The sequence below is a fragment of the Lepidochelys kempii genome, chromosome 6 (genome assembly GCF_965140285.1).
Source record: "Lepidochelys kempii isolate rLepKem1 chromosome 6, rLepKem1.hap1, whole genome shotgun sequence".
Lineage (NCBI taxonomy): Eukaryota > Metazoa > Chordata > Testudines > Cheloniidae > Lepidochelys > Lepidochelys kempii.
Window position 1 is genome coordinate 46,917,398 of NC_136385.1, and position 14,308 is coordinate 46,931,705.

General features: G+C 39.6%; 1 long non-coding RNA gene across 1 annotated transcript in view; it reads right to left on the bottom strand.

The window, feature by feature from the left end:
* Positions 1-2,890: 2,890 nt before the first annotated feature.
* The window catches only part of LOC140912777 (uncharacterized), a 252,125-nt gene continuing 240,707 nt past the window's right edge, over positions 2,891-14,308 (bottom strand). The window contains exon 4 of the long non-coding RNA XR_012159377.2: positions 2,891-3,952. This is a non-coding gene — a long non-coding RNA (uncharacterized LOC140912777). The remainder of the gene's footprint in view (positions 3,953-14,308) is intronic.

Consider the following 14,308-nt stretch of genomic DNA (forward strand, 5'->3'; position numbering starts at 1 on the left):
ATCCCATGGGAAGCAAGTCTAAGGTGGAAAAAAAGAGAGTTCAGAAGAGTTAGCAGTTTTTTGAGACATTATTAAGGGCACAAGAACAAACTATACAATGAGTAGGAAAGATAGGAAGTATGATAAGAGGACACCCTGGCTTAACCAAGAGATTGTCAATTATCTGAAACTCAAGGAAGCATACAAGAAGTGGATACTTGGTCAAATTACAAAGGATGAATATAAAAAAAAAAATACCTCAAGCATGTAGGGACAAAATGAGAAAGGCCAAGACACAAAATGAGGTTAAACTAGCTAGGGATATACAGGGTGACAAGAAAGCATTTTACAAATACAAAAGGACGACCAGGGACAAGGAGGGAAAAACAATGACAGAAAACACAGCAATGGCTAAAGTGTTAAATGCCTTATTTATTTCAGTTTTCACCAAAAAAGTTAGTGATTGTATGAGTAACCTAGTGAACATCAGGGTACAGTATATGGTGTATAAATATTATTATAAAGAGAATTTCTGGCTGATGTACAACTGAAATTAATATATTCTATATGGATATGTGAATCATCCATATACATGTAAGTTATGATTCATTGTTCTCCAATCTGAAAGGAGATCATCTTTCTTTATCTAGGAAGAATAGCAAGTCCCTAAGGATCCTTCATAAAAGAATAAAGATGGGATCTGTCATAGATGAGTGAATTACTCACTACATTAGCAACCTACAGCAACAAAAAATATAGAAAAATATGTGTAAAGTTGATCTTGTACTCAGACACTGCCAAGTAACAGGTAGTGCCAGATAAAATGGCAGGCAGTATTTCCTTTTTTGTAAACAGTTTTCCTATAAATTTCAAAAGAAGTGTGAAATCAGTATGGGATGACAGCAGGAACCAGATCTTGATACGAAATAACCAGGAAAAAACAAACAGCTGTGACATTTATTTTCTAGAGTCTACTCAGATTGATTTCATAAACAGAGTAGTGAAAAATTATTACCGTTCTCTTCTGATTTGGATTCACCAATTTCTCAATGTAAACAATAATTCTAATGTACTTTGTCATTTGGATTCATGCTAGTCATGTGCCTGCAAACTGCTCTGAATTTCAGGCATGAGGAGCTACTGTAGCAAAAAAAAGGATGCTTTAACAATCCATCCTCATATGTAAACTGCCTCAGAAGAAAATTGAAAAATTGGAAAGGATTCTGAAAGCAGCTACAAGAATGATTCAAGGTCTGAAAAACATGTTTTATAGTGAGAGATTAATGAAGCTGAATCTATTAGATTATCCAGTAGAAGGTTAAGAGATTACTTGCTCAATGTCTGGAAGCACCTACATGGGAAAGATAGTTTTGATAGTAGACAGCTTTTTCATCTAGAAGGAATGGGCATGAGATACAATGGTTGGAAGCTGGAGATAGACAAATTCAGATTAGAAATAAGGTGTACATTTTTAACAGTGAGGGTAATTAACAATTGCAATTTACCAAGGGATGTGGTGGATTCTCCATCTTTGAAGTCTTTAAATGAAGTTTGGATTCTTTCTAGATGATATGCTATAACTGGAAAAAGAAGTTATAGGCTTCATGGAGGAATTACTTGGTGAGGTTCTGTGCAAGAGGTCCAACTAGATGATTATAAAGGTCCCTCCTGGCTTTAAAGACTACAAATTTATGAACCTATTGCAGTATGCAAAAAAAAAAAAGTTAATTAATAGAACATAAGAATCTTAGGGTGTTTCTCTACAGTTTTACATTTTTTAAGTATCCACATTGCCAAAAATTATAATCAATAAAGAAAAATATAGACATATGCCTGGACTTTGCAAATCTTTACGCATGTGAGTAACTTTATGCAGGTGAATAGCCCCACTGAATTCAGTGGACCTTGTTTGGTCAAGTTAAGATACAGGAAAGAATACAAGCAAAAAAAAGTCTTAATTTATTTTTTATTTTGCTCTACATAAAAGAATACAGATTCATCCCAGAATATAAAGTTGCTCTGTGGGAACTATTAGTCACACAACTTAGAAATCTGTTGTTAGATTTTGAGCACTGGCTAGAAACAAAGCAGCAAATTATTCTTAGCATTGCAGAACATTGTTCTTACAAGGACTTGTCAGATATTTTCTTGAAACTGAAAAGCAGAGAGTTATTTACTCCTTCAAGCTGTATGGCTCAACCCAGTTAGATGATGCAAAATGATGGATTCAAAGCCATGCAACAACATTAACAGGGTGGAGCCAGCTACGTTTATTTATTTAATTTGTTAGAATATTTTCTGTGTGACAGCACTGACTTTTCTGGTTGATGCAATTTAGGGAAACATGCCGAAGGAACTGAACAGAAAATAGTCCCACCACATGTAAATATGAGAATCACAAAAGATAAGGGGGAACCAATATTCAAAGTGTAGATACCAGTTGTTTACTTGGCCACATGGTCTTGATAGGACTTGTACACATGTGATCAATTACAGGAATATGATCAGCAGCACAATCTTACATATATGATCAAGATTCAAGAGAAGCAAATTTTTTTCAAAATGTTTATTAAACAACATTTTGTTGATCAAAACAATTTGTTAATTTGGATCAAATTCAGTTAATAGGTTTGTCTGAAAACAATGTTTTTTTAAATAGTCAAAATAGTTTCATTTTTGACATCTTCTAACTGAAATATTGAATTTCTAAATTTAACTAGCTTTTTTTGTTTGTTTTTTAAATGTCCAAGGGTAAAACACTGAAAACCGATATGAATTGTTTCATTTCATATAAAAAATACTTCATTTGACTCAAAATGAAACATTCAGGCTTTTCATTTTAGCAAGAAAAGCCACACACACAAAAATTACATTTCAGGTTGAACTGAAACTAAATTGTTTTGGGATTTTTTGATTTGGCCATTCAGACAGAAACTTAATTATTCACTGCACTCTAATCAACTGCCAGCCTGTGATTAGCAGCATGAAAGTAATAAGCAGAAATGTGCATGTGTTTTCAGCAATACTCACATTTACTGAAGTAAAAACAAGGCTATCTAAAATTAAAACCTCATATCTCAGTGATGTGGAATTTTAATGGGAGGAGGGCTCAGAATCTAACCCCCAGTTTCATAGTTGGCTACCCTGAGGCAGACCAAGACTCTGAATTTTGAGATGTTTAACAGCCAGCTCTGAGTCTGAATTTTGCTCCTTGGGATCAACTCTAGGAAAAATGAAATATGAACTGCCTGTTGTAATGATTAGAGCTGGTTAGGGAATGGTTTTCTTGTACTGGGAAAATCTGAGACTTCTAAACTTTTAGACTAAAATGGGATATTTTGACTATGTTGTTACTTTTTTCCATTTTTTTCCCAAAATGAGAAATTAGTCAAAACCATTTCCTGTGAACAGTTACAATTGTGAAAAAAATCAGTCCAAAAATTCCCAATCAGCTCTAGTAATGATCCATTTAAGACAACTAGAGGTTACAGTAAGGCAATTCGGGTTGCTTAATTCGAGGGGTCATCTTTGTGGCAGGGAAGCTGTACATTTCTAAGTCTCTAAGTGGATGTCAACATTGCAGCTGGGAGTGAATCTCTCAGCCTGGGTAGATAGACTCATGCTAACAGGGCTCAAACTAACGTGCTAAAAATAGCAGTGTGGATAGCACCAGCAGAGACTCAGAATAGCTGCCTGAGGTTGGACCCGGGGTTAGAGTAGGTCTGAGCTTGAGATGGCTAGACTGAGACTCAGCCAGTGCCACAGCATTGACAACTATTTTCAGCGTCCTAGAGTGAGGTCCACTGACACAAATCTGTCTGTTCAAACTGGGATGCTCACACCCAGGTGCAGCATAGATATACTGTTTGCAGCTCAGTACTGGAACTTCTTTTTGTGAGAGAGTGTCTTCCTACCTCGGTCTGATCCACAGCCCACTGACATCAGTTGAATGGCTGTCATTGACTCCCATCATCTGCAACAAGAATTATATGCATGCTATTATCTGAGGGAAGCACATGGTAATAATTCTTTAAAATTTATGTTTGTGGTTAAATAAAATATAATTATCTGATAAGACATTGGAGTGTCAGCCAATCTTTCCTACAGCACACTTATCTACCCAAAACAGAACAAGACTAATAGAAGCTAATTTCATTACTTTGAAAGCAATATTTTCTGGCTTCAGATCACAGGATGATGCAGAATTTTAAAATATTTTGTTCAGAATTTTCAATTTTTTGGTGCAGAATTCCCCCAGGAGCATTGAACAACACTGAGAGCAATGGAGTCTCTATCACAGTTGGGGTCTTTAGGCACTGAAGTACTGAAAAATTAAAACTGATTTCAGTTTGAAGTCATCATATCCATTCAGGAGCTTGATGATGCACACTGATCCCTTCACTATTCTCTCCAATCCCCAGACTAATCCTGGATTGCTCAGAAATCATTTTCCAATTCTGTCCTTTATTCTACACTGAGAGCTCATCTTATAAGGTAGTAATTTTCTTTATTTTTAGTCCTTCCTGGAAATTTCACTGTTTTAACTAAAGCCAACTCTGTCTACAATACAGAAAGTAAAATGTTTGATGGTACCACTACAGGGTTTCTCCTTGTTATTTTAAAAAAAATGCAGGCGCAGCAGCAGGGAATACAGTTAGAGGCAGGACACACCTGGCAGAAAACAACAGTTCAGCCGGAAGAAAAGGAAGCAGTCAATTCTCTTCTGCTCCTGCATGTTCAAACTCACACAAAATCCAAAGTTTGTTTTACTGGAAGCCAGCAATAGCGAAAACTTGTCTTCAAAACAGGCGCAGAACATGACAGCACATTACTAAATGTTATCTGGAGGTCTGCCAGAGTCATTTCCTGTGCATCATCTATGACCTCAAAAAAAAAGGGGGGTGTGGGGGATATTTATTGGCCTTGATGCTGACCACTCCCATTTACCACAGAAGGCGAAGATGGGCAGAGACACCATTTAGGATTCCACTTTAAATGGGGCATTCTGCTCTAGAGCCCGTGGAGTAAATTCACTCCTTATTAGAGCATGGACTTGTTCCAGCCTGAAACAGGGTGCATGATCAAAGGTGACAGTCTGCCATAGCAGGCTGTGGTTATGCAAGGTGGCCTCACTCTAGTTGTCAACTGACCCTCAGACTGGCAGGGCAGTAAATGGTGGATTCCCCAAGTAAGGGGAATGGCTAAAGTAGACAAGGGGATGCTCTTATTCAGCACATGCTTACCGCACCCTCATCTTGGCTGGGCTTCCATGGAATGCCTAGTGAAAATTGCCACTGTCCTCCAAGTGGGAGGGTGATTATGAAAACATTGCCTGTGTTCCCCCCAGAGGTGAATCCACCTTGGGGCACAGGGACTATCACTGGTGCAGAGAATTGAAAAATGAACCTTCTGTGCCAACAGAGGTGAATCTGACCCTTTAGCTTTAGCCATCAGCACCCGTAGTGATAAATGGTGCAAGAGAATATGAAGAGAGCCTGAACAATGATTCCTAGCAATAACTCTGACAGAATCTGTGGCCCCGAACTGTGTAGAATTCTGATGACTTAGTGAAATTTCAAACTAAAAAATAATTTACAGTAACTCAGAAGTGAGGTCTTCCTCGTTTCTGGTTCCTCACCTCTTACTGGAAAATCCAATTCTAAAGGCATAAAGGGACAAATCTCGTAGTCCTTACTACTCAGGCAAAACTCTCACTGGAGGTACCTCGAGTTTGACTGAAGGCCCAGTCCTACTCCAGTTGAAGTGAATGGAAGTTTTGGCTGAGTAAGCACTAAGGACTTGATCATTCCCCAGTTGAAGTCAGCAGGAATCTTTCCATTGGCTTCAAGTGGCAGGAAAACTGGATTTTGAGTTAGAATTGCAGGATTTGGGTTTAAGTGCAGTATCTGGGGCGAACTACTATTAAACCTAAAGCTGTGATCCATTTACATTTTGATTCCATTTTAGTTTCAATAAAACTGACGTGGAGTGAACATGGGGACAATTAAATTTGACTTTTATGGAGCAAAATTAATGTGTTAAAATTAATATAATCCCCAGACGGCTGTACATATTTAGGTCACTGGCAATGCAGTTTCCTAAATCTTTCTTAGCTCCAGCAAAAAGCTTTTTAAAAGAAATATTATGGGGAAAGAAAACACAAAGTGGGAATTTTACTCACCATACAGTGAGGACGATGAATTTAGGCATCCATCTCTATGTATCATGGGATATCTGTAGTCAGGCACTTCCTTCTGTGCTGCACTGAACTTAATCATGAACGACCAAGGTGGACTGAGCTAGAAAGGACTTTGTTAAACCTCTTTCTGTGGCTGCAGTGCTAGGATGGCAGCTCTGTAGCAACAATAATTTACACTTCTTTTGAGCCATTTATTAAAGGATCTCAGTACACATCACAAATATTAATGAGTTCTTACTTATTGTTATTCATAAATCACCAGTGTGCTAGGCACTGTACACTTAAGCATGTGCTTAGTTTCAAAGCTGGTGAAGTCGATAGGAGCACTCAATACTTACAGTTATGCACATGCTTAAGTGGTTTGCTGAATCCTGATCTAAGTAAGCCTGACATTGCCTAGATACCATGGTGAGATGTGCCTCAATTGCTCAAAATAGACAACATTTCCTTCAACGTTAAGTATTATTATCCCAATTTTGCAGATGGGAAAAATAAAGCCACAGAAAAAAATTAAGTGATTTATCTCCTTTCATACGACAAGTCTGTGGCAGAGCCAGGAAGAGAAGCTGTATCAGTCCTATGTTTTAGCCACAAGAGCTTCTTTCATCCCTTACAAAGAATAAGAAAGATTCTTCTTCTTTCATGTGCCAATGTTGGTTGTTTGGTTTAGTCTAAATCCACAAAAGTGCACATGAACAGTTCTAATGAGAGGTTTCAGAGTAGCAGCCATGTTAGTCTGTATTCTCAAAAAGAAAAGGAGGACTTGTGGCACCTTAGAGACTAACAAATTTATTTGAGCATAAGCTTTCGTGAGCTACAGCTCACTTCATCCGATGAAGCTTATGCTCAAATAAATTTGTTAGTTCTAATGAGATTCATTCCCTTATGCCATCTGGTGGATTCTACTAACCAATGCAGAGACATTTCAAATTACCTCATAACTTAGTATGGTTTAATATATTGACCCTCAAATTTGGGAGTTTAGGATTTTTTCCTAATGAAAAAGCATATAATTTATCTCCAGCAATATGTTGCTGGTGTCATATTTGTAAAGACACATTTGCTAAAGGATAAGGTGCCATTGCTAATACATGGCTAATATGTTTTTCATTATTCACTGGCTTCTTTAAGAAATTTTCTACCAGTCAAATTCTGTCATTTACCTGTAAAGTTACTTTATTTGTTTCAAGTGATATTTGAAGCATTAATAATATAATGATCCTAAAATCCAGTCTTCTAAATGATACATATTTCCCTTTAATATAATTGCAGCTTAGTTTGCTGAGTAGGTTTAATTTAAGCAATATATTTAAGAGATGCCCTCATTACACAGGATATAAATTATAGATAATCAGGAAATTTAAAGATAATTTTAGAGTGCACAAGCAAAGAGTGCATGGCTCTAGCGTTTTGTTAACAGAACTCTAGCATGGATTCTTTTTGTTTCATTATTGCATATTTATTGGGCAGGCAAGAAAAAAGTGTTTGTAACAGTACCCCACAGCACTTTACAATATTATCTAAAAATGTGCTATGTGCTGTACAGCTGTAAAGCAAGAAACAGTTACTGTCTTTAAGAGTTTACACAAAAGAACAGACCAAGCCATAGTAACCAGAGGCTAAACTGAAAATATGAGCAGCTGATTTTCAACTCATTAGTCCTGAGGTCCATGGAGTTATTTCTGATTTACACATTAAGTGAGAGGAAAAACAGAGCCTCGGGCACTGCAGTGTTTGGGGCCATACAAGTAACTAGATTAGATTAGAATGGATTAAATTAGATAGGTAAACTGACTCCACATCTTCCCTTAGGTCTTGAATTTGTGCAACAAATTTTGTATCAAGGAGCACAGAAAAGTCCCTGGTTCTAAAAGACAAAGTTAAATGACAATGCAAACAGCAGCCACTGCTCAAAGGATTGCACGTGTGAGATGCACAACATAAAACAATTGGACTGGAAAGTTATACATATATATGATAAATAAGAGAAAATATTAATTTTAAAAGTTGCTATTTGAAAATGTTCCTTTACTTTCCTTTTTCTGAAAAAGTCATTTTAGATTAAATAGCAATACTCTGACCTTTTTAAAAAGAAAAAAACTATATATTAAATATTACCAAGTGAAGTGACAGCTCTTATGTTCAGAGGTAGACTGAGGCCTTGTCTACACTACAGGGGAAATTCGATCTAAGCTATGCAATTCGAGTTACATGAATAGTGTAACTCAAATCAACGTAGCTTAGATCTACTTACTGTGGGGTCCGCTGATGCATCGATTGCCGCTCGTTGATCCCTCAGTAAGAGTAGACAAGACCTTAGGAAGCAATTTAAACTACATTCAAAGTACGGGACTGAGAACGTGTTACAAGAAGATGAAGGCTCATGTTTGACTTTGACAGTGGCAAAATGCTGCTAGCTGTTCACAAGTTGTCTGCCATTTTGTCGGAGATAGCAAAAGAACACTCTAAATGTAATCATACATTAGTTCTCTCTGGCTTTGGGTCTGACCCACCAAAACCAATCTTGTAGAACAGGTTGAAATCCAGGGATAAAAATTTGAATCTTGTCTTCTGCAGTTTGAAAGGGTTTGGCTCCCAGGTTCCAGTTTTGAGTTCCTGGTTTATGGCGTTGGGTTTGCGTGCAGTTTCATATACCCATCTCTTGTAGCATGGTTATTTTGTTATCATTTATCCATTTTGGTAATTGAAAATTTCATTACATCTGTGACCTGATTCTCCCCTTGCTTATTCCCCTGTTTCCAAAGTATTGACTTCAATTACATTAACTCTTGATTTACACCACTGTGAAAGGAGAATCAGATCAATGCTGTCTGTGTAGGGATTGTGGGCCAGATTGTCACTGGCCCTTGTGTCAGATCTCCACTTATGCTGCCTGCACGAACACTGATCACAGTAATAGCCCCTGTGGATCAAATTACTCAGGAGCAGAGGAGGACTGGTGCCATGGCCCCGAGCCTCTCTATCCAGCCCATAGAGGAAGACTGCTCCCTTCAGTGTGCCACTTTATGCCATCTGCCAACCAGACAGGGACACCAAGTCCATCCTGTTCTCCTGTACTGATCAATGCCAGGAGGGGGCACAATCTTGAGGCACAATCCTGCCAAGGCTGTACAGTGCCAACCCCTACACATGTCTCTATCTGAATGGCACAATCTAGCTCTTTCTGCAGATAGAATGGGTGTTCGGAAGGGGGAACAGTAAAACCCATTAAAGGGTTAATGTATTTCAGCCATTACCACAATTATTTCTTATCCTACATAATGGGGAAAACTCCAGCTGCAATCCTGCAAAGTGTAATGTGTGGACAGATTACTGTGCCCATGTAGACTTTGAAGTCAATGGGACTTTGCATGGGAACAACAATCTGCCAGTACATCACATATTGCAAGATCAGGGCCTATAGTATCTCAAATTATGTGGTAACTGTATAATTGACTTATAAACACTGTGTGCTACTAAATTTTTATTACTAGTGAGTAAAGCTATGTGTTCATTTCCAACTAGTGGGAATGAAATCTCTGTGACACCCAACCCCACAGCATAGTTTAAATATACACATTGATGATTACCCATCCTACATATATACACACACTTTTCTCCTGCTTCCCCCCCCCCACTTGGAAATATATTAGTTACTATACAAATGATAGATGTACAGAGAAGGTTTGTCCATACTAATGCTATGTATCTAGGTTCTTATACAATACTCATCACCAGTAGAATTTGAACACCTTGTGATGGTCACCAGAGAGGTCATTTACATCTGTGTGTGTGTGTGTGTGTATTTATTTATTTCAAATGATAATGAGAGAAATAAGTTACACACATTTTCCGTAGAGTTCAGTTATGTTGTAGTGAAAACTAATGGCAACTTTCTCTACTTAAAAAAAGTTAGTTTAATCTCTGGCCTTTGCATAAGGAAATATCTGTATAAACAAAATGGCTGACAGTCTGATCCACGAATATACTGAATACTAGAACTGGGTGAAAAGAAAAGGAGTACTTGTGGCACCTTAGAGACGAACAAACTCCTTTCTTTTTGTGGATACAGACTAACACGGATGCTATTCTGAGAACTGGGTGACATTTTTTGACTGTAACTTTGGATTTTCAATGTTGATTATGCTGAAGTGCTTTGGTTAATAAAAAGAAAAGGAGTACTTGTGGCACCTTAGAGACTAACCAATTTATTTGAGCATGAGCTTTCGTGAGCTACAGCTCACTTCATCAGATGCATGCCGTGGAAACTGCAGCAGACTTTATTTATGCACAGAGAATATGAAAAAATACCTCCTCCCACCCCACTGTCCTGCTGGTAATAGCTTATCTAAAGTGATCATCAGGTGGGCCATTTCCAGCACAAATCCAGGTTTTCTCACCCTCCACCCCCCCACACAAATTCACTCTCCTGCTGGTGATAGCCCATCCAAAGTGACAACTCTTTACACAATGTGCATGATAATAAAGTTGGGCCATTTCCTGCACAAATCCAGGTTCTCTCACCCCCTCACCCCCCTCCCAAAAACCACACACACAGACTCACTATCCTGCTGGTAATAGCTCATCCAAAGTGACCATTCTCCCTACAATGTGCATAATTAAGGTGGGCCATTTCCAGCACAAATCCATGTTTTCTCACATCCCCCCCACCCCCATACACACACAAACTCACTCTCCTGCTGGTAATAGCTCATCCAAACTGACCACTCTCCAAGTTTAAATCCAAGTTAAACCAGAACATCGGGGGGGGAGGGGGGGAGGAAAAAACAAGAGGAAATAGGCTACCTTGCATAATGACTTAGCCACTCCCAGTCTCTATTTAAGCCTAAATTAATAGTATCCAATTTGCAAATGAATTCCAATTCAGCAGTTTCTCGCTGGAGTCTGGATTTGAAGTTTTTTTGTTTTAAGATAGCGACCTTCATGTCTGTGATTGCGTGACCAGAGAGATTGAAGTGTTCTCCGACTGGTTTATGAATGTTATAATTCTTGACATCTGATTTGTGTCCATTTATTCTTTTACGTAGAGACTGTCCAGTTTGACCAATGTACATGGCAGAGGGGCATTGCTGGCACATGATGGCATATATCACATTGGTGGATGTGCAGGTATACGAGCCTCTGATAGTGTGGCTGATGTTATTAGGCCCTGTGATGGTGTCCCCTGAATAGATATGTGGGCACAATTGGCAACGGGCTTTGTTGCAAGGATAGGTTCCTGGGTTAGTGGTTCTGTTGTGTGCTATGTGGTTGTTGGTGAGTATTTGCTTCAGGTTGCGGGGCTGTCTGTAGGCAAGGACTGGCCTGTCTCCCAAGATTTGTGAGAGTGTTGGGTCATCCTTTAGGATAGGTTGTAGATCCTTAATAATGCGTTGGAGGGGTTTTAGTTGGGGGCTGAAGGTGACGGCTAGTGGCGTTCTGTTATTTTCTTTGTTAGGCCTGTCCTGTAGTAGGTTCTGACCTCGGAGCATTCAGCATCCTCTGCCCCTCCATGCGCTTCCCACAGCGAGTCCGCTCAGGCGGGGCTCCTGGGGAAGCCAGAGGGTCCTGCATCCCAACTTCGCAGACAGACGTGACTCTCAGCCAGCCAGTAAAACAGAGGTTTATTAAACGACAGGAACATGGTCTAAAACAGAGCTTGTAGGTGCAGAGAACAGGACCCCTCAGCTGGGTCCATTTTGGGGGGCAGTGAGCCAGACAACCATGTCTGCCCTTCACTCCATGTCCCATCCAGCCCCAAACTTGAAAGATTACTGGCAGCTTCCCATAATGCTGCCCTTACTTCAAACCTCTCAAGCAGACTGAAGTGCCTCTTTTCCCTGGGAGGCATTCAGTCCCCATGGGCAGGGACCCTCTGGCTTCCCCAGGAGCCCCGCCTAAGCGGACTCGCTGTGGGAAGCGCATGGAGGGGCAGAGGATGCTGAATGCTCCGAGGTCAGACCCAGGAAGGTGGAAGCCGGATGAGCTGTGTGTCCTGCAGACAGGCTGATCACAGAGAGGAGACTTCCCCAGAGTCCTGACTGGCTTCATGGGGAGCAGTTCCAGATCATCGCCCGGGGGGACTCCGGCCATCGGGTGGCAAAATCCATGAAAGTCAGTATGTACTGCTTTCCTCTGGCTGTCTTTTTCGGAAAAGGACCCAGAATATGCACATTGTGTAAAGAGTTGTCACTTTGGATAGGCTATCACCAGCAGGAGAGTGAATTTGTGTGGGGGGGTGGAGGGTGAGAAAACCTGGATTTGTGCTGGAAATGGCCCACCTGATGATCACTTTAGATAAGCTATTACCAGCAGGACAGTGGGGTGGGAGGAGGTATTTTTTCATATTCTCTGTGCATAAATAAAGTCTGCTGCAGTTTCCATGGCATGCATCCGATGAAGTGAGCTGTAGCTCACGAAAGCTCATGCTCAAATAAATTGGTTAGTCTCTAAGGTGCCACAAGTACTCCTTTTCTTTTTGCGAATACAGACTAACACGGCTGTTACTCTGAAACCTTTGGTTAATAAATAACAACTAATAAATACACCTAAATAAATCCCCCAAAATTTGAAGATTTCAGTTTTTCATTTTGAAAAGATTTTTTATTTTGAAATTTTCTTTAATTTTAAATTCAAAATATTAAATACTCAAAATTAAAAAAAAGTTTTTGACTAGAAACAATTTCTCAACTTTTTGATTTGCCACAGATCTTCAGGCAGGGGGGAGTTTTGATTTGACCCGAAATGTTTTTTTTTCCACAATTGCTTGTGAACCAAAAAATCCATTATTTGCCCAACTTCACTTGAGATATGGCAGTTTATACCAGCTGACAATCTACTCTCTTAGATTTCAAAGAGAGTTGAGGATGATCAGTAGCTCTAAAGAGGTGCTTAGCATCCTGCAATATTGGACTTGAAGTATGAAGTGTTGTATATAGTTTCTAAAGATTTGGGGACACCACATAGTTAGGTCTGATCCTGGGAACCCTTATGCACCCTTTAAACATTAAACTCAGTCAACGGTTGCAATATCAAGAGTTCAGCTTCTGCAGCCTTTGGTGCAGTGATTGTGTCTCTCTCTGTGTTTTGAAAACAGCTAACATTTATGCCAATAGTGCACATGCTGATATATAAGGAGTACTTGTGGCACCTTAGAGACTAACCAATTTATTTCAGCATAAGCTTTTGTGAGCTACAGCTCACTTCATCGGATGCATACTGTGGAAAGTGTAGAAGATCTTTTTATACACACAAAGCATGAAAAAATACCTCCCCCCACCCCACTCTCCTGCTGGTAATAGCTTATCTAAAGTGATCACTCTCCTTACAATGTGCATGATAATCAAGGTGGGCCATTTCCAGCACAAATCCAGGGTTTTACAAGAACGTCTGGGGGGGGGGGGGGTAGGAAAAAACAAGGGGAAATAGGTTACCTTGCATAATGACTTAGGCTTGAATAGAGACTGGGAGTGGCTAAGTTAATTGTATCCAATTTGCAAATGAATTCCAATTCAACAGTTTCTCGCTGGAGTCTGGATTTGAAGTTTTTTTGTTGTAATATCGCAACTTTCATGTCTGTAATCGCATGACCAGAGAGATTGAAGTGTTCTCCAACTGGTTTATGAATGTTATAATTCTTGATATCTGATTTGTGTCCATTTATTCTTTTACATAGAGACTGTCCAGTTTGCCCAATGTACATGGCAGAGGGGCATTGCTGGCACATGATGGCATATATCACATTGGTGGATGTGCAGGTGAACAAGCCTCTGATAGTGTGGCTGATGTTATTAGGCCCTGTGATGGTGTCCCCTGAATAGATATGTGGGCACAGTTGGCAACGGGCTTTGTTGCAAGGATAGGTTCCTGGGTTAGTGGTTCTGTTGTGTGGTATGTGGTTGCTGGTGAGTATTTGCTCCAGGTTGGGGGGCTGTCTGTAGGCAAGGAATGTTTGTGTGTGGGGGGGGGGGAGGGTGAGAAAACCATTTGTGCTGGAAATGTCCCAACTTGATTATCATACACATTGTAAGGAGAGTGATCACTTTAGATAAGCTATTACCAGGAGGAGAGTGGGGTGGGGGGGGAGGTATTTTTTCATGCTTTGTGTGTATAAAAAGATCTTCTACACTT